Raw genomic sequence first — 23,399 nt, 5'->3', positions numbered from 1 at the left:
ATATTCCGCATGTGTTTACTACACAAATGTCAAAACAGAACTGACATTAGGGGCCAATCGCAAAATTTATAGCATTTTCTGATAGGAGTATTACTTTAGCGCCACCTGTTATAAGCTTTGACAAGAATGAATACAAGATTGCGTCCATCAGGGAAATAACAAAAACAAAAAGTCAATTTTAAATGCGTTTAACTTGGTTTATAACCTGATTGACATGATCTTGTTTGAGAAAACTATTGGTCCGATCGGGACCATAGGATTTTTTACAGTTTAAAAAATATTTGAAATTTCTGACGGTGCGCCACTTTGTTAAACCGATTAGTCCACTCTTTTCTTTTTACTAACATTTTTTTTTTGTTTCAGTCTCCCCAAACTTAAGCTAACATGTCTACTATTTTAATAGGAATAATTTCAGGCAGACATACCAGCCGGATTTATCAGAAATTTTTATTTTTATGTTTTTTTTTATTTTTTTTTTTTATTTTTTGGAATAGTACCTATTTGATGTAAACATTCACGCGTAAAAATCAGAAATCAGTAAAATAAATTTTAATATGAAAATCAAAAATTCTTCAGAAGAAAGAAGAAAAAGTGAAAACTTTGGTACTAAGGAAATGGCTGATATTTTGGCGATCATCCAGTAAAATTGCGATTTTTGCATTCTTTTTTATTCTTAGGAGTAATTCTTTTATATCCCTTCCTTGGTTGTAGAACTTTGCTTCTGCGTCCTTTTCCTCACAACTCAACTTATTTTTATATTTTTATTTAAAAAAACAGTGATTAAATATTTACGTTTCGAGTTACTATCCGTCGTTTGCTTATCTTTCGGGTAGCGGGGCATCGTTCATACTTTCACTAATTATAGTCTTACTGCAAGTGTTTAAAGGTAATTTTTAATACATGGCTTAGAAGTTAAACAGTAAAGTTAAGCTAGCAGTAGGTTTCTGAATCTTAATATATTTTAACAGCTTGCCAACTCAACGAGCTGGGCTCGTTTTTGTCCACGTATTTCCATATAAAGCGAGGCGATATTTTCGTTGTAGACGTAGTGGAGTGCCAGGAGCATTCAAAACCGTAAAACCTCGGATTAGAGTTACAGTGAATAAATTAATATGATCATCTAAGGTCGGTATTTGAAGATGAGTACAAAAGTGTGTCACTTAAAGCGTACGCCACTGAAAGTAGAAGGTGGCGCAAAATTAATCACCCCATCGGCGGATTTATAATTTTTGGGAATGGTGTCGAACGTCAATCACATTTGACACTTGTGAACTAGACAGCAAGGTTACGTTAGGTTAGGTTATGGTGGTAGTCGGTCAGCACGACCAACTCACCTAGACCTTACAGGTCCGTTGTGATACCACTGTGCTACACGGGAACCTCATTTATCTTCCTTCGTGGAACCATTTTGTGGCTCTTATGAAACGTAGTATTGATGCCAACCCCCAGACAGTTCTGAAAGAGCATTAAAATAATATAGTATTTACCTAGACAACCTGCTCTGATTTTAGCTAGGGCTGGACAATTGCAAAGGAAGTGCTCGACCTATTGGTCTCTTGGATAATGTGTTTTTTTTATTATTAGTTTACTCGTGGCCATCGGTATTCCAATGGTACTTTTATCACTGAGCAGTTGGAGAGCAGTACCTTTTCTGGCTAGCTCATCAGCTTTACAGTTTCGCTCAATATCTTTATGTCCCGGAACCCAAATAAAGCTGTCCTTGAATACGTCACTAATATCATTTAGAGCTACCCGGCATTCCTGTGCAACCTTCGATCTTAGTAAAGCCGCATTCATTGATTTGATGGCCGCCTGGCTATCCGAGAATATATAATATTTATAGTCGTTTTTGTTACGGCGTGCGTATTTAGATATGTAGCCACTTCTTTTATAGCTAGTACCTCTGCCTGATAGACGCTGCAGTAGTCTGGTAGTCGAACGGATAGTTCCAGTCCTAATTCCTTCGAGAAAACTTCATAGCCAACCTTATCGTCTAGCTTGGAACCATCTGTATAAAAGTTTAATTCCCCCCTTCTCCATGGCCCTGGTGTCTGCCACTCCCTTCTTGACCGTATACTCGTCTTGAAGAGCCTTTAAAAGGTGAGTCTAGGGATAGAGTAGTCTATTTCTTGTTTGTAACTATTCAGAGAGTGCAAAATAGAAGCGTGACCAAACCACCGGTCTTTCCATAGCGCCATACTTTTGAGTCTGTGTTTCCCTACCAGATTTAGGGCAGGTAAATTGATTAGCACTTACAGCGCTTTGTTTGGGGTAGTTCTTAAAGCGCCAGAGATGCATAAAAATCTGTTCTTTGGGCCTTACTCATGATTTGAATGTAAGTCACCTTTTGAGCAGATGGCCACCATACAAGTATTCCATACATTAAGATTGGCCTAACTACAGAAGTATAGAGCCAGTGCGTAATACGAGGTGTTAGTCCTTAGACAGCAAACAGACAAGCAATGAATCGCATAACGGTCGATATAAAGATTTTCATCACTCAAAATCGTCTTTTGTTTTATTTATAAAATGGAAACTTACACTCGCTTTCATTTATCTTATTACAGCCATCTATCTGAGTAAAGTACCCTCATTCAATTTTAATGTGATGTGACTTTTAGCTCCAAAGTTATAGCTGATTTAAAATTTCATGCACGAGGATGGTACCACGCCGCCTTATATATACTTACCTTATACTTGTACATCACATACCTGGTATCTATAACTACTGTAGTAATGTATTCACACATTGTTTCATAACTGTTTCCAAAATTATAATCCAACAAAAATTTCACGCTAACTCACTTCCTTTCTTAGCATCACTTTTATGTAGCCTGTCACAGAATGAGGTTTCAAGGCAATACTTCGTATTTTTTTTCAAGTGAAAACAGAGGTTTATGACTTTAAAATCAAGTGCCTGATTTTCCCATATATTTTGTGATGTGAATGCGATAAAAGAAAATAGCCATTAAAGGATCTCTTTGAATGCAGTCAAATAGTCTATTTTTAATGCTGGTATTTCACATAGATGGCCCTGCGATTTGCAGGGACCGCCAAGTAAATAAAGCATTTTCTTCGCAAGTTCAGTTATGCTAAATGTAGTAAATAAATTTTTTTTTTGCATTATCATTACATTGTAGATTTAAATTAAACGCGTTCACTTAAGAAATTCACTTCAGCAAATTTTTATTTAAAACTATTTTTTTTTTTAATTTTCTTCAACAATATAATGTAGAATTATCCATTTAAAGTAAATTTATAATACTTTTTATCATTTCTTATATTTCTCACATTAGAACAGCAAAATTAGAAAGAGTTTTGTAGCAAGCGCCAGGAGGAGCATCTGGTAGTAAAACGATGGCGGCAGCACCCCTTTACTGTCCCATAACTTTCAAATTTTAATACCAATATTTCCACTACATTTGCTAGTAAATATTCAAACAGATTTTGTGTTTATTTCTCTAGCATTTTCATTTTCACAGCTGCGCACTTCGGACTCTTTTGACGTTGATGTCGATTTTAGCAAATTTGAAATCCCACGCGCCACAATGTGGCAGTACAACAAAGTATAGAAACGATAGAATAAGCAAAGTGCATACAATTGAATCAAAATTTTCAATTATCAGAAAAAAAAATCAAAGCATACAGTTTTTAAAAGTTCTTTGTTTTCATTTTTTTTTTTTATAGCATTTAGGCTATATATTTTTTTTTTTTTATTATATTCTGTGAATAACAAAAATCGCATAAAGACAGAAAGTTGTTTAAAGACTATTTCCGCTATGGCAAAATTTTTTTAAATATTTTAATTGCATGGAAAGTTTTTAAATAATATTTGTTTACCTTTTTTCGTTACATTTTGCAACTGTCACTATCACCACCAATATAACATTTTTTGTTTTTCTTTTTGTTTTCGTTTTTTTGTTTTTTTTTTTGTTATTATTATTATAATTTTTTTTTTTTTTTTTTTGTTGTTGTAAATCGCTATATCCCCTGTTAAGCCATTCCTTAACGATTCCGGCCTGTCGAACTGCTCAACCGACGGATAGCCTTAGTAACTGTCTCCCGACGACTGTTTGCCTAATCACAACCGACCGTTTCAAACCGCAAGTAAACCGGTAACGCTACGCTACGTTGTTCTTGACTAAACGGCACCGTAATGCTGCCCGATGTGACCGTAACGAGCAACAATCGCATATTAACTTGACACTTGAGTGCGTCATGTTGATTTTATTTTCCAAGCATTCAGTCATTTAGTCAATCAACCGCACACACGCTCAACATAAACAACAAAACAGCGAAACAACCAACTAACCAACCAACCAGCCAGCGACGGTAGTGGCAGTGGCAGTGACAGCAACAACGGTAGCTGTAGCCAACAAAAACAGCAGAAAACCTGTACACACAACTGGAGGGCGTTCATGGTGAGGGTGGCAGTGGCGTTTACAGCAACACAGCACCACAGCACCACATCGACTACATACATACACACGTCGCCAACGTAAGGGAAATGAAAGAATGAATGAATAATAGAATTTTACAAATAATAAGTAATTCTGTAAAGTTGAGAAAAAAAAAACTCGATGCGCACACTTTTTTTCAATTTTATTTTAATAGAATGGAAAAAGAGCGCGATCAGACCGGCAAGAAAACGCCATCGCAGCAGCCCTCGCAGCCCTCACCAAGCTCACGCTGTTTTAAGTGTTTGTTATTGTTTTCATTGTTATTGATATTTTTGTTATGATTACGAGTCGTGCACTCACACTCATACAAGCGCAGATAGCACACATGCATTTGGAAGTAATTTTCCCATTTAGCCGTGACACAAAAGTGGTCCAAAAGTGCTCAGTAAATTTCACTTGACAACCTCACTCAAGTGTGGTAGCCCCCCAGCAGCTGTAAATGTGCTCAGCGAGCACTACAGCCTCACTCAGCACTCAGAACTTTGAACTTACTATTTAACTCCCACTGCATCCACTTGAGTTTTAACTCTTGACAAATTTGTTCAACTCTCGTTGTCTACTCATCTCAGCGTGTGAGTTTTATTTATTTTACATCGAGCGTTTGCCGTTGCTGGTGGCTGTTACGTGTATGGGTGCTCTCGTTTATTGGCTACTCTGCCTATTGTGCCGGCCAGCTGTGTTAGCCAATTTGTTTATATGCCAAAAATGTTGCGGTTAATGCCGTATGGTGTGACTATTAAAATTTCGTAGATAATTTATAGGATTTTTTTTTTCAACATCAAATTGGAAATTACTTGAGTATCGTGCTAAGGAATCGCAAATTTATTTTGATATATTGCATGCGCATATATTCATGCTTTATTGGAGGTTTTATTCAAAATTGTAAAACAACTTCTGCGCGCTCCAATTGCTTATGACAACAAAGGAATATTTTCAGTTTACTTAACTCATGGAAGCAGCTGGCCTCCTTTGGTGAACGAGCCAGGCAGCCGTTGGTAAACCTTTGATTGTTGTGAGTTGCTTCTCGTAATAAACCATATGCCGTTCATTAGATATTTCTATGTAAAATTACATATATTCATATAAGTAATTTGCCAAATGAAATCAGGCTGTACATCAAAATTCCATGGGCCGGAAGCCCACATAAAGAAATTTCTCAACGACCGGAAAGACACGGAATTCATGCAATACTGAATGGAGCACCCAAGACAGAGGCAAGCAAACATTTTATCTTTTCTTCTAGATGATCATCAAGTGAACTCCTAAAAGTGGATGGAAAGCACTTACGAACTCTCTCTGGATACTATACGGGATACTTGTATTGTAGTCTTCGTTATCATTTCAAGCGACTGCGGCTTATAATAAGAAGAAGCAATTAGTAAAAAAACAGCATTTACCGTTTTGCGCGCTGGACGATGAGACGCCTAAACACTCGTGGGTATGTACAGTCACTCACACCTAATTTGATACGTATACGATTTTTTTGTAAAGTGTTCCATATTTCACGATATTTTGCGAAAATGGGAAAACAGAGTATGCAGATATTTTATTTATTTTGCTTTATTTCATTTCTCAACATAAAGTACAAAAAAGTGTCCTCTCGTATCATTGTAATGAAAAACAAAAACACATATAGAGAAATCACACGGCAGCTTAAATGTTACTATTAAAAACAAAATCACCACAGATGAAAGATCTGTATAAAGATATTTATGACTTTTATCAACGAAATCAAAATAATGAAATTTTTAGAGGTATTTTGAAATCGGTCCAGCTAACGTAAATTTTAACATTTTGCACAAATATTTTGGCGAAAGTCTTAAAATACATATAAATAAATTGTATAGTTCTCATGGAAAAAAAGGAAAGTGATTTTGTAATTAAAGTTTTATTTTTAACATGCATGTATGATTTTGTGTGGAGAGTGATACACCCTAATGTGCAAATATAAAGTGTGGTTAAATTTCAAGGGCCGATGTTGAATGTAAACCACACCTAAAGGTCAAGCTTTTTTCTGCATTTTCTTTGACATTTTTCAATTTCAGCCTAATTCAATTTGAACCGTGGAAAGGTACATAATCGAGCAACGCGTTAAAGTTATTCAAGCTTATTATCGTGAAGAAAATCATCCTCAGGGATAAGGCACATTTTCACCTCAGTGGATTCATCAATAAGTAGAATTGCCGCATTTGGGCAAATGATAATCCAAGAGTGATGCCGAAAAACCAATGCACCCACAAAGAGTGGCTGTTTGGTGCGGTTTATGGGCCGGCGGCATCATTGGGCCGTATTTTTTCCAAAATGAGGCCGGTCAGGCAGTTACTGTGAACAGTGTTCGCTATCGTGAGATGATAACGAACTTTTTATGGCCCGAATTGGAAGATATGGATGTGGACGATATGTGGTTTCAACAGGACGGTGCCACTCATCACACAGCTAAAGAAATAATGGCTCTTTTGCGCGAAAAATTTTATGGCCGAATAATCTCACGTCGCGGCGATGTCAATTGGCCGCCAAGATCATGTGATTTGACACCGTTGGACTTCTTCTTTGGGATTATTTGAAAGAAAAGGTGTACATCGATAAGCCAGCAACAATTCAAGAGCTAAAGGATGAGATAATTTGGCACATTAACGGCATAGAACCTCAATTATACCTCAGCGTTATCGAAAATTTGGACCATCGGATTGAGGTGTGCCGCCGCGGCGGCCATTTGGCCAATGTTTTGTTTTAAACGTAATTGAGCTATACCAATATTATCATAATAAAGAGAAATGACAATAATTTCTTAAAAAAATTGTATTTTATTCAAAATCAACACCGGCCCATGAAACTTACCCACCCTTTAGAAATAAGTAAACGATTTTTTTTTTCTTGTATTATTGATTTTTCCCAAAAGTGTAAGAAATATTGAATTGAATTTTCCACTGATATATTTCCTGGAAAATCTCAGTATGGGTCTCTCCAGCCGTAAGCAGTTACTTCTAACACTATTAAACAAATCATTCTAACTATCTTCTTCACTGAATTATAATATGTATGTACATACATTAGGGTCTATCACTCTCCATACGAACAAACAAAAACCAAAAAACAAAAACCAAGAATAAACCCGCTCCATCGCTTCATCGTAGACTCTTAATTAAAATATCAATGGTAAATGAAGTTTTACATATTTCTTTAATAATTTAGATCAACTTGAGATCAAATTAGGAAGACTTCAATGGTCAGTTAACAAAAACTGTAACATTTAGGCATAAAACTGCAATTAATACAATATACTAAAGTTCTTTCTCTTGAATAATTACTGTACCGCATTCTTGCCGGTTTTTGACTGTTGCATGCACATTGATAGATTGCAGACAGAGTTGAAGCGAAGCCGACGACGAAAAACAGTGCTAAGTAAATACAGGGCCCGCCATCTATCGTTACGGATTTTAACTAGGTATTATTTGAAGAATGGTAACACTTAGCTGTCATCTGATTTGACAGAAAATTAGTTTTATTCTTCCGCTGAACGAAAATGGTTGTGTATACGCTCAAAGAACGCTGAGAAATATTGCGACATTACTTTGGAAATCAAGGTAATGTTGCAGAATGTGTACGAAAATTACGTACGGCAATGGGAAGAAGAAAAGCACCGAATCAATCTTTTGCGCACTGTCTTCGAAGATCGCATTATCAGCCGAAATTCTGATATCGTTTGGCCGCCTCGGAGCTGCGATTTGTCATAGCTGAAATACAGCCGCATACAATCGAAAATGTGTTGAAAAATTGGACCGATCGTATGGGATGGTGCATGGCTAGCCGAGGCAGCCATATGAATGAAGTTGTATTCCATCATTAACCGGAAGGATTGTACTTAAAAATAAAAAAACAGTTTGGAAAAATATTGAATAGTTTCTTTTTTATAGCGTTTTTAATTCCGTAAAGTTATATGGCGGACCCTTTATATGTATAAAAGTGATTACAGTGCAAGCTAAGACGAATACGAACACGTTGCGCAAGTGGTCAGCATCAAACTGTGTGGTACTGTTTTCAAAGACTACCCTCTTGCTGTAGTGAATTGGTTACATTTCCTTTAACTGTTTGCAACTGTGAAATAAATACCAGTTTCTGAAAACTTTATTAATGGCAATATATAATAATTAATTTATATAAATAAAATAATATAAATAAACTAAATACTGTATTAGAAATTACTGGCAATGGGTTTCTGCCACATTTTCAAATGGGTCCCCAGGAGTCGCATAAGGGAAGGGTCAGTTATCTTAAATTTTGCCTTCCGTAACTTCAAGATATATTATATTTCGTTCTGCTTTTTGCTGCATAATAGTCCTACTCAAGGGCTACGACGCCAGTGCTAACTCAGGTTAGTATCGTTCGAAACTTTCCCGTAAACGCAACCAAACAAAAATGAGTAAGAAGTACGCGAAGCGTTTTGAGGCGGTATTTTTATGCAGGCAGGGCCGCGGCTGCAAAAGGAATTAAAAATCAAAAAAGTTTGTTGTGATGTGGAATCAGCGCACACTGGGCCAGAAGACCCGAGTGAGTGGCCAAAAATAAAAATTTTCGACTTAATTTAAACAGGAAATTTATAACATCATCTTATTTTGAGTAATTTTTTACACCAAATTATGAAGTTTCATTAGTTTTTATCAATTAGTTTTTTTTATGTAACAGTTCAAAGTCAAAGTTTTAGTTCGATTTTTAACACTTTCAAACAATGTTTATCAATAAGTTGTTGTGAAAAATACTACTCAAGATGTTATTATCGTCCATAACTTTTCTTTATGGATATCAAAAAATAATTTATAATTGAAACCATGTGTATTTATGTTGAATAAGTTTTTTTTTAACATTTAATCAACAAAATCTGTTTTTTATTCATACATGACTTACTTTGAAAACAAAGTTCCCCGAAGTCCCCTATCAAATGAATTAAATTTTATGCCAAATTGTTCGTAAAGAAGTATTAAATAAGGTATATATGCGCCTTTTTGCGCCTTTTCATAAACATGTCTGAAATATCGGTATTAGTGTGATAGAAATCTCAAATAATTCTGACCCACTAATGTTTGAGCCAAAACTACCGAGGGAAAATCGAGTTTAATTCAGTGTTTGCATTTACTACTTCAGAGCAGCAGTAGTACCCCAAATAACGCTCTGCTGTAACTATGTAGTTAAACATTGTCAGAAATGCAGAGATTTTTGCTGAATGCTTAAAGATTGATTGCCAGTTCGTAAATAATTTGAAAATTATTTTAGTTTGCCTTTCTTGTCAGCTACCAATCAACACAGAAAAATTTGAAGAATTCTGCTTAACCACTGCAAGCTTGTATGTTACCTTGTATCCTTGGTATCCAATGCCAGCAACTCTTCATAAAATCTTGATTCATGCTGGAGAAATAATAAGACATTGTACTTTACCAGTTGGTGTATATGGAGAAGAGGCATCTGAATCGAGAAACAAAGATTACAGAAACTTCAGACTCAGGCACAGTAGACAATGTGATAGGAAAACAAACTTAGAGGATCTCTTTAATCGATTACTAGATACTTCTGATCCATTACTGTCTAGTATGAACAGGTTGTCTAGAGCTAATAACAGAAGACGTTTACCACTTTCAGCAGAAGTTAAACAGTTACTTTTGTTAGATACTCAAAATATGGAAAATGATCATAGCAGTGCCAGTGCAAATGAAGACGAATATGAATCGGAAGATGAAACAGAGGCCGAACGCGATCATGAAATGATTGCGTCTAATGACGTTCACAAACTTCTAGATGAACTTGAACTATCAGAAGAAGAAACTTCTGATTCTGAATAAATTGAGCTTAAATGCAGATTCAAAAATTAAGTCAAATTAAAAAAAATTAAAAATTACAAAAATTACAACAAAAAAAATTAAAAATTACAAATATTACAAAAAAAAATTAAAAATTAATTACAAAAATTACAAAAAAAAATTAAAAATTACAAAAATTACAAAAAAAAAATTGGGATACTAAATCGTACCAGAATCCTCCTCGCGGTGTATCCTGGGTGTATGAGTACAGCTAATTCTAGACGTATTTTCTTTGTTCTAAACCCCTAGATTCTGAGTTTGAAACAAAAATACTGATTTTTTTAAATTCATGTCCGCCATTTTGGATCCACCATTTTGAATTTTTTAATTTTGACTTCAGATTCGCATTCATAGAGTTAAAAAACTATAATAAACGTGGTTTTAATCGGTTTTATGGCCTTTTCCTAAGAAAAAAGAGTTTTGGCCACTCACTCGGGTCTTCTGGCCCAGTGTGCAGCGGTATAAGGAGTACAAAAATTTTGATGACTTTTCCGAGCGTGGCTTGAAGCGAGTCACAACAAAAAAGCAGAATAAAGTGATCGTCCAAATTTTTAAGCGGGACCCATTTTAGGGACTACGCCAAGCACGCACAATTCTTGCTAAAAAGGCGATAAATGTGAGTATCAACACCATCGAATGTCTACTGGAGGAGGCGAACATATCCCACTGTCCCACATCATCAAAACCACTACTCTCAGAAAAACACATTGAGAAACAACAAAACAATAAAATGGAATCACCATATTGGACTGGCCTTCCCAGTCCCCAGACGCCAACCCCATTGAAAATGTTTGGGGAACTATGAAAACGCATCTTGCCAGAACTCGTGTGTCAAGTTCACAAAATCTAGTCCTGCTTTTCGTCGAACTACGCAGAAAAGCTGGTTCAAAGCATAAAGAAGATGCCAGGCTATACTCGACAACGAAGGAGACTACACGGCTTATTGAGAAATTGCTACTCGGTGTTTTGTGCATACTGTCATGCAAAAAAATATTTAAATATATATCTTTTATACCTCCACCATAGTTCCTCCTCCCTTAACTTTAACCTCACCCAAAAAAACAAATTAGTATGTTAGTATGTATGTATAGTATACCTATAGATACTTAAGTTTATATTATCATAAGGCGAAGGCCCTGGCAGCCAGCGCTTAGTACTTACGTGTGACAGTTATTTATAATTGTTACTCTTGTAAAAATAAATAAATAAATAAAATATCTTTTATACTTCATGAATAATCGCGATTCCTTTTTTCTGACGCAGACTGTACCTACCTTAAAGTTACAAATAATCTTCCAGAGACCATGATTGGAGTTTTATAAAAATTGTATAGAAATTTTTCCATTGTTTAGAAGGCTCAATTTGTGGCAAAATGTAATCAAACATACTAATTGAAATTTTTGATTATTCGAAAAATTTCTTTTCGTCTTGTTGTAACTCTTCATACAAGTGATAAAATTCTCCAAAACTTTTCCTAGACAAATTTATTTCGCGAATTGCAATGAAAAAAGGTCATTTAGAAACAATTTCTTATCTCAAGACGAATCCATTTTAACTGTTATTACAGGGGATTGAAATTGATCCGCTGTTCAGCTGGAACGCTGCTTGCAACAACAACAAAGAATCGAAACTCTTGAAAATATAGACTAGTGACAGTGGGAAAACCCCAAAAATTATTAATTTATACAAATAATGAGGTAATTAGTGCAGTTGTTATCTGCCCAAATGGTATGGGTAAAAGCTATTATGCATTGTATGGCTAATGGTAGAAGCTATTAAATATTGAGCAAACAGTAACAGTGTGTAAATGCAAACAAGTTGGATATTTCCAGGAATACGAAGCATACTTACATCAAGTGATTAATATTTATTTATTACAAACAAAGGTTTACGTTTAAAATAGTAAAGAAGAGACACACAACAGGTAACTCCCTCCCTCCCTCCCCTCGCCTATGATTCAATGGTTTTGAACCTTTTTCCATTTTTATATATTTGGGCGATGGTATTAATATCCTCTGAATATGCTTGCAATTTCATGATCTTGTAAAATGTAGAAGCTGGACGACTCAATTCTCAATGCCTTGTTTGGTATCTAACACCTCGGAAAGGAGCTTCCCAAGTTTACTGCGGTAGCGATGCAAAATTAATCGTCGAATTTTGTTGTTGGCAATTTTTTACTAAATACAGGAAATTATCTTAAATAATAGAAATCTTTATTTTGGCCTTTACACATTCCATTGCTTCTCTGTTTATGCAGCTGTCTCATTCACAAGTGTCAAATATGACTTCGTACGTCAGTCATTTGTCGCCATTTGCAAAATTTATGAATTTTCCGAAAGAGTGATTAATTTCGCTCCGCCTTGTATAAACTACTCGAGAAAGCAAAAAACGGTCGCTAATAACAAATTTGTTATAACGAGAAAACCAACAGAAGCCGTTGAGTAATTTGAATAAAACTCGGCAGGTGGTCTGGACATATCGGACATACAAGGTGAAGTCCAAAACTAATAAGACTGAACTAAAATAGAAAGGACAGGAGCTTCGTTCTGATAATTTCGAGCTCATTTATTCAAAATAGTCTCCTCTGGCCTCGATACCCTGCTTTGCGCGATCTAAAAGCTTTTCGAAAGAGTGTTTCAGGTCATTGACCGGAATGTCCTTCAGGATGTCGGTACAAGCTTTTTGGGGGGCCTGTAAAACGTTTTCGGTTCATTTGTGATAAATTTACAAACAATTTCGATGGACCTTTCGGTGATTACTGATTTTGAGCGGCCCGTATGTTCATTGTCATTTACGTTCGCGCAACCATCTCTGAAACGTGTAAACCACTCATGAACTCTGGCACGAGATAGACAAGCATCGCTATAAACTTTTTTCATCAATTTAAATGTTTCGGGAAACATTTTACCAATTTTGAAACCAAATTTGATATTAGCTCTTTGTTCGAAACTCATTTTTGTACCGATGACACAAGCATACTGACACTTTAGACGCAATAACTTCGCTTCCACAGAACCGAATGTCACCAAACTCTCACTGGAAGTCAGCTCGGGATGTAACGTCCAACGCATTAATTCATTAAAACGATGGCGCTATCAAAAACATTTTTATGACGCCAGTCTTATTTATTTTGGACTTCACCTTGTAGTATCTGACATATCTACTGATGATAGCATTTTTGGTCCAGTCCGTAATAAACGAGCATGTCTTTTATAAAGTAGCTAAGAATAGTTGCAAAATTTATTTTTCCCCTAATTTCAATTTGCATATTTATATGTTTTTACGTATGGATTGAATTTTTACTGTACACTATTTAAATTTTTGTTTGTAATAAAATATGAATTGTTTTTGTTGTATAAATACTTATGTGATATAGATTTCATTATTCCTTCTTTTGCACGGTTTTTAGAAAACATATTTAGACTTTTTTCATCTTATACCATTTTTTTTTGTTTTTTTTTTTTTGTGGAACCTATACCCCAATCTACCAAACGTTGCATGTATTTTTCTATACGATTTTCCTTTAATGCGCGCTTATCTACGCATATCTACACGTTTCTACGGTTTAAAAAGAGTTGGATGTACTTACTTAGCTAAAAGAGTACATGATTTTAATAGTAATGCAAGTCGGTCTCAAAAATTGCTTCAGGCGCCTTTTTTCTTTTTCGCAAAAAACCGATATACTCAGTTTCAACAATCATAGGCTAGTATTCGTACAAATTATGTATCATGGGGATGTAGCTCAGATGGTAGAGCGCTCGCTTAGCATGTGAGAGGTACGGGGATCGATGCCCCGCATCTCCAAACGGAAAGTTTTTTAAACAACAAAAGTTATTAACTGGAAAAAAAGGATGGAGATTTTAGTATATTGGACGTGATTTTATACAGACGCATTAATTTGTGAGGATATCAAATTTACACAGACAAAATTTCCCTAGCAAAATCTAATAACATAACATATTCAGAGCCTTATTATAAGAAGGGTCATTCAAAAGTGACGCCTAGATGTATTAGTAAAGACATCTTTGACATTTGTCAAGTAAACAGACGTACAATTTTTAACTATAGAAGAATGCGTTAAAATTAGCGAAAGTTATTAGGAAAAGGGTCTCGATCTTTAAGATAAAAATATAGCGAAATTCGGAATTTTTTTGGTGGAAATAATCGTCCGAATGAGTGGGCAAATCAAAGGCTGTTGGAATCATGCTTTATTTTACAACATCTACGCACGTCTTTTGAAAGACCCCTTATTTCTGATATTTAAGCATTGCTCTCTGATCTCTCTTGCTCTGCATCTGATCTATTTGCTGTCCTGAGTTGCGCATTTAAGTTCCATATATTTAAAATAATTTACTATATTGCATGGAGCAAGTAAAAGAAAAAAAGTATAAAATTCACTTTTATCGATCAAAAAATTTTTTATTTGGAGATGCGGGGCATCGATCCCCGTACCTCTCACATGCTAAGCGAGCGCTCTACCATCTGAGCTACATCCCCGTTATATTTGTCACATATTAACACACACACACATGTTTGATACCAAAATTTTAAATTGAATATAACGGATTATTAACGGTGTATTGAAAATCAACGCCAAAGGCTATTATCACACTGACTTGAATTTCAATTCAAAATATTTACGCGCAAGCCTAAGTAGATATGCATGCAAAAAGACAAAATAATACCTATGCATATGTACGTGTGTGTATGTGAATGAATAAAAAAAATCTGTAAGCTGAATGGGCATTGAATATCGAAACATGCGGTATCTTTAGGAGATCTGATATATTTACGTATGTATTGTAACTAATTCGCCAAAAAAATTACTTTGTTATTTTAAGTTCATAAAGCTGCAAAATAGTACGAAAAGTATTTTGAGCGTTTGGTAAAAAATGAATGGGGTTTAAGGTGTTAAAACTAAGTAAAACTTACAAACATATATACATACATACATACATACACACATACATGCATAAATCAATATTTCATTAAATTTCAAGGGTAAGTATTTCTTTTTTTTATTGCCAATGTTTAAAACCAGTTATACAAAATAGAGACAGATATTCAAAATACAAGTAGAAAATACGGATTAGTTAAAATTCATGCGTTATGCCCTCAACTTCCATATGATTTTGAATACCGTTACTGCTTGAGAGTTGTTGCTTATAGCTTTCGGCTTAGAAAAATAAGCGTTACTTGCATTTTAAGTAGTAGGATAATGAACTGCTCAATTTAATTTGATCGTGTTATAGTTTTTCGATCGCATTTTTAAGAAAACTATATAACGGGGATGTAGCTCAGATGGTAGAGCGCTCGCTTAGCATGTGAGAGGTACGGGGATCGATGCCCCGCATCTCCAATAGTTAACAATTTTTTATTTATATAAAAATCTAAGTCAATACGAGGGTTGCTACTAAAGTTCTGAGATGGATTTTCAAAACTACGGAGTTATAATCGAAAATGACTACGTAATTTTTTAAATTATTGTATGTAAAGAGCAATACACCTTTGCATGCTTTTAAACCAATTTGCGTGGCACTCGCCACGAACCTTGTCTACACCTTAATTGACAGTCAAATGGTCATGGTTTTATGAAATGAATGCAAGTGGAACTAATGCCCGAATATGCATCACAAGATGGTCCTGAAATATCAGTTCCCCCACATCATCGTTTTTTTTTCACAACCGATTTCAGATGAGTTTTGTGAAGTTAATCTTCTGGAAAAATGTGGCCAATGATTGTTTTTGGAAAACCATCGGCTAAAAACTGCATACTCGAAAATTTTCTAAGAATGCTGATTAATGTTACGCCTTTTCTTCCACACAAGTTACATGCATTTTATATGCACCGTCAACTAAAAAAGTTTACAAAATTCAACAGTATTTTGTAGTCATTTGAAACTTACACTTTGTTGTACTAAAACTCACTTGACTATAAAACTGCATACTCCAAATTTTTCTACAAATTCTAATTAAAAGTTTGAGGTGTCACGACTTTTATTTTTCGATTTAAAGTATATGCACGAATTATTCTATATGAGAGAGAGGTCTAGTACCCCCTACAAAAAAATGTCCTCAACTATACCAAAATTCAATGGGCTTACTACTCAAAATCGTATGATACACAAAATAAATGCACAATTTTTCATTTTTTTTAGGCAAAGAAACAAAAGACCTTTGAAAAATTCTACAGTATTTTGTAGTAATTTTGTAGTTCGATGTAGTTTGATAAACTTTAAATGACGTTTTTTTAATTTTTTGCAAAGTTTAAAATTTTGAGTTATTTGGTTCTTATGTAGTATGAAAAATATTTTTAAAAGAAATGAGATAAAAATAAATAAATAGTCAAAACTTTCCAATATGTCGCGCTGCTAATATTATGAACACAAATATATTTTGTGCTATTGTACTTTTTAAATTTCATCAATTTAATAAGCTTTCTGATAAAACTCTCCTTGCCTTGTCTGGCAGCTCCTTAATGATCCAGTGTTGCTTATTTATTGTTCGTTCCTAAGTTTTTATTTTGCCTGTTTAAATTTATGCATTTGTACGTTTCCAGGTAATAATTTCAAATTCCTTATTTTTTAACAATGCAATTTTTTGAGATTCATAGCGCTAATTTTAAACTTAAAAAGCGTTTATTTACTTAATAAAATTTGTTACAGTATACTGGCAGCAAAGTTGTATAACTAATTTCAAAATTGTTTGTACTGTACTTTTTGCATACAAATACTTACATTAATAAATTTATTTAATAATGATAAAGTTTTTTTATTCACATGTAAATGAAAGTGTTCTTGAATTAATTAAAACATATATTTTACATTACGCGACCGTTTTATTTACGATTTATTGATGTAGTCTTAGCTAACGGAAATTTATTTTTAATACGAAATTTTGTATGGATTTTAGAAGAAAATGGAAGTTGGAATTGACTGAGACCTTTTCCAATATTAACTGAATGCCCTTAAGGTAATGACTTCAGGCAATAAAGAACTATGAGTTTTTTTGAAACAGCATCTTAATAAAATAATTCATAATCATTTATTAATTATTTAAAAAAAGTGATCCATTTTAACATTTCCAGTGTTTCCTCTTCCTAGCTGGAGGGATGTATGGTAGTAAGCGCATAAAATCTTTACGTTTTTCTTCCGTTACTTGTCTAGTGGTGGTGTATAATGGAAGTAATTTAACATTTCTGCTTATTTTTTTGGTCTTCCTCTTTTAGGTGAGAAATCCAAAACGCAGAATTTAGACTTATCTAAAGAAGTTTTGCATAACATTTTAAAAGGTCCATTTTTCAAGAATCTCATCCATTGTATTTGCAGCCAAGAGACAGATTCGCCCGCGGTATTTTTTTTTTTTTTCTTTTATTTGCTTTTTGCAAATCAAGTGAGAATCCACAATATTCCTGGACAGACAGTTTCTAGCATTTCGTAAATTTACAGCATGATTTTCTCCAAGATGTAATTTCTCTTCTTCAGTATTGCATGCTCCGACTTTTTTTCTGGTTATGGTTTTATAATTTCTATAAATTTTGGATATTTCTTGATTTTTAATTAACACTAAATGAACTCCATATAATGTTGACAGGCTTGGCTGATAAACTTTTTTTTTTTTTTGAATTTTGACTTAGACCAGTTTCATTATGAGCACATATATTTAAATATTAAAAAAATAATATAAATAATGTTAGAAGTAAGGCCTTATAGAAATTAGTGCTGACAATACGAATATAATTTTCTACAATGGTGCCTTCGCCTAACCGAATATGTTAGTTAACATCAGAGCATACAGTTCCATGTTATCGTTCACTGTTAAAGTTAAATGCCCGCTGTTGTTGAAAAAATGCTTATAACATGATCAGGAATTTTTGTGGCACTGCTATTTAAGTTTATTTGCTTTATTTTTATTTCCTTATTAAGTGACAATGAATTTATTTATCAACCAGTGTATTTATTGGATAACATTTTCATTCTGATTGAAAACCATTCAATTAAAAGAAATAAAAAAAAATGAAAATCGTCAGAAACATTATAACTACTTATATAATAAAGAACACACGATAATTCGCATTTTTATAAAGAATCTATGTGCACCTCCCACTGTGAAGCAACATATTTGTACGTAATTTATTTCAAATGATATAAGCACCTACTCAACTACTATAATTAATTGCTTTGAATTACATTTCTTTTTTATATATTTGTCTGTTTTTTTTGTTTTGAGTTTTTATTGCAATCTAAATATAACACATTAATATTGGCAATATGTGCATAACACAATTAGTAATTTATTTATCTTAGCGTAATAAAAATTTAACGGTATTTATAGGTTTATTCTGCAACTTGCATGATTAATGAAGAAACTTTTTCTGTTCATTTTCTGTTGAGTCGAATGAAAATGTTTCAGTTCGATGTGAACTCGGCTATGGGAGGCACAAAATGCGTATTGTACGACGACCGCCGTAGCCGAATGGGTTGATGCGTGACTACCATTCGGGAGTGCCTAGGTTCAAATATTCGTGCAAGAACATCAAATAATAGAAAAAGTTGTTATAATAGCGAGCGTGCCACGGCAGGCAATGGCAAACTTCCGAGTGTTTTTTGTCGCTCGGAGTCGGCTTAAAAACTGTAGGTCCCTGCATTAGTGGAACAAAGATACCGAGACCCACGCCAAAAATAGGAGGAGGTCGAGCCCTTACATAAGGAACGCACCATTTATTTATCTATATTATTTATAAATGAATGAATTACTAATCATGGCTCATGGCTTCAGTTTCTGCAAGAATTAAATTTTATTTTGAAATGAACAAATAAATGTCAATGAATTTACGTAAATATCAGCTACTTATGGTTATGGCACAAATAATACATGGCAGAAAAAAGTGGTTATGGTATTGTTAAGGCTACGGTTAAGGTTATGGCATTATGGTATGGCACCTCTAATTTAAGGTAGTAGTCTGATAACTTATTTTGAAAATTTCGAATTTCGGTTTTTTACATATTTTGAAAGTGCGATATATTGGTAATATACTGTACAAAGTTTAGACCGAAATTCGAAATATTGACGAAATTATAGCACATACATGAGAGCGGCTCGTACTTGCGCGCGCTAAGCCGCTAAAACTTTAAACGCGTTTTTCTCAAAACCACGTTTTTCCGTATGGCCGTCGTGAAAACAAATTTTCTATCTAACGGATTGAGCTGAAATTGAGATATGTTTTTCTACACATCAATAGATCTAGCGGGTAGTAGATTTAATTTATTTCGTCCCTAACTTTCCATTTTTTAGTCCGATTTCCACTTTAAAAAAGGCAATTTTCTTACGAAGTCCGCCATTTTGTTATTTTTTGTCAAAATCATTTGATCTTACTACCCGCCAGAACGACAAGCACACTGATTAATAAGCAATTTGTTTTTTCTGTTTCAGATGACCACAAGTGACGAAATCACGCCGGCCAGCCACTGTACCTCTTTTTTTTGCCGCTTGCTGCAGTGTACAAAAATAGTATCAAAACATTAAAAAAAAATTTTTTTTGTACACCTTCTGATACCTTTAATAACATATCAGAAAATCAAACCGATTGAATTTTATTTTCCCTTCCAAAAAATGTCCCAAACATGGCCTCAAAAAACGTGTAAGTTACCAGACTACTACCTTAACTTTAAGTCTTAACTAATAAATTACTAAATTACACTCTTCTAATCAGCTGGTTCCTTCAAATTCGCTGAGAGCCGATTAACGGTTTGATGTTCACCACACCTTTGCATTTTGTACATTGGATTGAGAACGGCACTTCGCTCAATGTGCGACAAGCGAAATATTTTTTGTTTGTTTGTTGAAGAAATTACTTTTAATGCTAAGCTTGGTTTTGGCAATATTTACATTAGTACTTTCTAGTGATGCTGCTCTTTATTACTCTCATTGCATATTTGTTCAAATTATTTATGCAGCAAATACCGAAAATTGGAGTCAGAGGAGGAAATTTTTCTACAGGAAGTTGCACTTGAGTTAACAAAGCCACATATTTCATATAGGCAGTCCATAAAAACTTTATCAAAAGGAGGATAAAGGATACTACAAGGTGGCGACTTTCGAGAGATATATAATTAATTTTTGCAAATTAGTCGCACGTCAATCATTTTTGACACTTGTGAAACAGACAATTGCAGTATGCAAGCAGATAAACAATGGAACACATAAAGATCTAAATGAAGATTTTCATCATTCAAACTAATTTCTTTTTTTATTTATTAACAAATTTATTTTGCGCTAGGTAGGTAGGTAGACAGGTAAGTATGGTTTATTTCGACTATTTCGTTTGTTTCAAGTCTTAAACATAATTACGGTTTTTACAGACCACTTAGATCTAATATGAGATTAAATTTTTATACTACAGATAATTATTAAATAAATTAAAAAAGAATTTAGGAATTTATAAAATTCATTCTTTCAAATCGAATAGTCAAGTGGAATAGAACTCGATATCTCATTGAATTCTCTTAAGGGGGATCGCCCCTGTAGGAGGTCAAAAATTAGTCTATTTTTGGGAACTTTTTTTTTAAGTAGAAATGATTATTCAAGGATCGGACAAAAAGCAATTTATTATATATGTAATATTAAACTATGTTGATGTATATTTTTATTAAAAAATATTGAAAATTGACAAATTTATGTAAATAAACGTAACGAGTTAAAAAAATGACGTCATCTGGTGGCAGCGATAAAGCAATGAATAATCATCTGAAATCAAAAAACCAAAAATTTTATTAATCTACACAATAGTGGCTATCGTTGTACGTAGCCGTTTTTTTTTTTTTTTTGTGACAAAATGGTGATGATTTGAATTTCGATGTGTGTTTTTCACCATATTTTTGATTTTCAACAGGCCCAACAAAATAGTTATTTTCAAAATTTTGAAAATCGGCTATGTACAACGATAGCCAATGCGATAACAAAAATTTTGAAATAAAGAAAATTAAAATCGGTTCATTAGTCTTCGAGAAATCGTTTCCACCGTAAAAGTCGTTTCGAGAAAAACGCGTTTGAAATAAAGCATCGTATCGTAAGCGCTACGGGGCTGAGCCGACGGGCGCTCACTTAAGTGCACATAGAATCGGAAATAAAACGGATTTCGCTTTAAAATTTTTACCACATTTCTTTGAGTAGTTATACTAACAATTTATGCAAAAAGAATCGATTTTTTTGAATTTTCACAGTGGTGTTCCCCCTTAAATCGAGGACAATAGGAGCCTAATTCGCGTTAGGAATTTTAAGATGAAATGGGTAGATATTGCGTAGAGATCTGTAGGAATATGAAAGTGAATGCTACGTAATAGGGATAAACAATCAATTTTTCCTTTAATTACACTAAAAACGAGAGACAGTGAGAGTATAGACCTTCTAATCTCTAGAGACTTTAAATTAATTAAAATAAAAAAGGAATTATACGAAGGGAGAGAAATTGCGAATTTTAACGACCTGAGACAAATTGGTGGCAAAGCATCCAGATAAGTGTTGCATATTCTAATCCAAAGCGAACAATGGAAGTAAAAAGTAATTTGTGAGTGTAGTGGTCCGAGAACACCGAGCTATTACGCCGTATAAAAATTAAGATAGAGTAAGAAGTGGGCACAATAAAGTTAATGTGACTGTTGAATCAAAAATGAGAGTCAAAGATCACCCCTAGACCTTTGAATTCATGAACAGATTGAAGTAAAGTATTATCAATGCCATAAGATATAGTTATTGCCAATTGACACACCTAGGCCTGCTGTAGACCCATTGTGATACCACCAGCTGTGCTCCCTCCGCACTCTACATGTCCTCATTGAACCAACCAAGCTTTAATGTGTCTAAAAATCTTTGTTAGTGTTAAATTGGCTACTTCTGCCAAAATATTCAAAAAAACTTTTTCCTTGAATAGCATAGAAGCAGTCCTCTACAGTCTCTTCTTCTTGAATGTCGTTACAGCTTCTGCAGTAATCGTTATAGGGTGCTCCCAAATCTGCTGGCATGCCTGCCTATAAGACAATGCCCTGTTAGTACCCCAAAAAGATTTCTCACGTCCTTCCTATTAAGTTTCAACAGTCGGTTTGTACGGCCCGTATTCCAATCTGGCCACATCATTCTACTTGTTGCAGAATTCAAGGACTGCATCCATATCACCCTAGAAGATTTGATGGTTTATTTAGTATTAGTAGCTTAGTAGTTGCTAGAGGTATAGATAGATAGGTATGTTCGCTTTATCTGGTTGGATCATTAATGTGGTACCCAATACCGCTAGTTCATCTGCTTGCAATTACCTTCGATGTCTCTGTGACGCGGTACTGAGAACAGATTTATTGCCTGTACTGTGATAGTTCTGCCAAAACGTCGATTTTTTACTGTCTTCGAGTTAATATTAGGGGATTGTAGTGATTTCAGGGCCGGTTGGCTATCTACATACATATTTCTTTCTCTTGTGATGAAGACACTTTTTTTAAGACCAGCAGGATAACACTCATCTCCACAGAGTGAAAGCCTCCGGCTACGTGTTCATTGAGCTAGGCACTATCAGTATAGATACTGACTCTACTTCTATTATCCATTACCCCATCGTCCTAATCTTCTCTCGTTGCGAAAGTTGTGATAAAGGATTAGTTTTGCGCCACCTTGTATAAAATGCATACCAACAGCTGTAGAAAACCAACCGGCTTTTGTGAGCTACGCTCCAGGGGTAAAGGACGGCGTTTAAAAAATAATGCATTTTATGTCGAAAATTACTCTGTAATAGCCCTTGCTGCCTTGTACTCAACTTTCTTCGAAAAACACATGTACAAAAATTTAGCGAAGTCTACCTTTTGAAATTTTATTTTTTATAATATAATAAATATTTTTTTTAATATACGTTAGTATGAATGCGAATTATTTTATTATGTTTTATTCCAATGGACTAACATAATTTTTCACTTTGAATTCTTTAAAGCATACACAATTACATCTTTGCTATTAGTGGCTAAGTACAACACCAAGCACTAATATTACTACAAAAAAAACTAAATGAGTAGCAATCTAAATTTATCAAAAAATTTTATTATTATTATAT

At 34.2% G+C, this 23,399-nt stretch overlaps 1 long non-coding RNA gene and 3 other non-coding genes across 4 annotated transcripts in view; 2 read left to right on the top strand and 2 right to left on the bottom strand.

The window, feature by feature from the left end:
* The window catches only part of LOC129253079 (uncharacterized), a 54,258-nt gene that overhangs the window by 10,043 nt on the left and 20,816 nt on the right, over positions 1 to 23,399 (bottom strand). The gene's annotated exons all lie outside the window — the stretch shown is intronic.
* Trnaa-agc (transfer RNA alanine (anticodon AGC)) lies at positions 14,041 to 14,113 on the top strand. Its single transcript has one exon. It is a non-coding gene; the product is annotated as a tRNA-Ala (tRNA).
* On the bottom strand, positions 14,734 to 14,806 carry Trnaa-agc (transfer RNA alanine (anticodon AGC)). The gene has a single exon. It is a non-coding gene; the product is annotated as a tRNA-Ala (tRNA).
* Trnaa-agc (transfer RNA alanine (anticodon AGC)) lies at positions 15,596 to 15,668 on the top strand. Its single transcript has one exon. It is a non-coding gene; the product is annotated as a tRNA-Ala (tRNA).

The sequence above is a fragment of the Anastrepha obliqua genome, chromosome 1 (genome assembly GCF_027943255.1).
Source record: "Anastrepha obliqua isolate idAnaObli1 chromosome 1, idAnaObli1_1.0, whole genome shotgun sequence".
Taxonomy (NCBI): domain Eukaryota; kingdom Metazoa; phylum Arthropoda; class Insecta; order Diptera; family Tephritidae; genus Anastrepha; species Anastrepha obliqua.
The sequence above is the reverse complement of the archived record's forward strand: the minus strand, read 5'-3'. Positions and strand labels throughout refer to the sequence as shown.